Source organism: Sinocyclocheilus grahami, unplaced genomic scaffold (genome assembly GCF_001515645.1).
Source record: "Sinocyclocheilus grahami isolate Dianchi unplaced genomic scaffold, SAMN03320097.WGS_v1.1 scaffold24.1, whole genome shotgun sequence".
NCBI lineage: Eukaryota > Metazoa > Chordata > Actinopteri > Cypriniformes > Cyprinidae > Sinocyclocheilus > Sinocyclocheilus grahami.
The window spans coordinates 220623-221285 of NW_015505203.1; positions in this window are offsets into that span (position 1 = coordinate 220623).

A 663-nucleotide genomic window follows, 5' to 3' on the forward strand; every position below is an offset into this window, starting at 1 on the left:
TTTCTGATATCATGAATGTGATTGTTACTAGTAACAAAAGTAATTTTAGATATCAGAAATTACTCTCCCAATTGTTGATATCAGAAATACATTTTCAGATATCAAAAATAACAAATGTAACATGTTGAAATATAATTACAGATATCAAGAATTAACATTTCAACTAGTGACAATGAATTCTTGTATAAACATATTTACTAGTGAAAACTGAATTGTTGATATCAAAAATTGCAATTGTTACTAGTAGAAATCCAATTCCTGATATCAAGAATTAACATTTTAACTAGTAAAAATTGAATTGTTGATATCAAGAATTCATATCCTGAGAATGAATAAAAGTCAAAACAGCTTGCCATATGCCATAGCCGTCTCCCAGCACGACGAGACTCATGCCTTTTCCAAATACCCACACTTGCGGTCTTTGTACTTGACCACTTGACTACTTATATGACGTATTTCCTGTATTTGGCCCAAGTGTTCAAGTGAGCATGAACATGAGCGTGTCGAACTTTTCATTACCTGATGGGACACACTTATAGTGTTGTAAAAATGCAAGTACTTACATAGCTTTATTTTATTTTTTAATTTTAAATACTTAAATACTAATTTTAAATGCATTTTAAAATCAACTTCTAAATGTCTGTTTAGTAGTCCCTATAACAT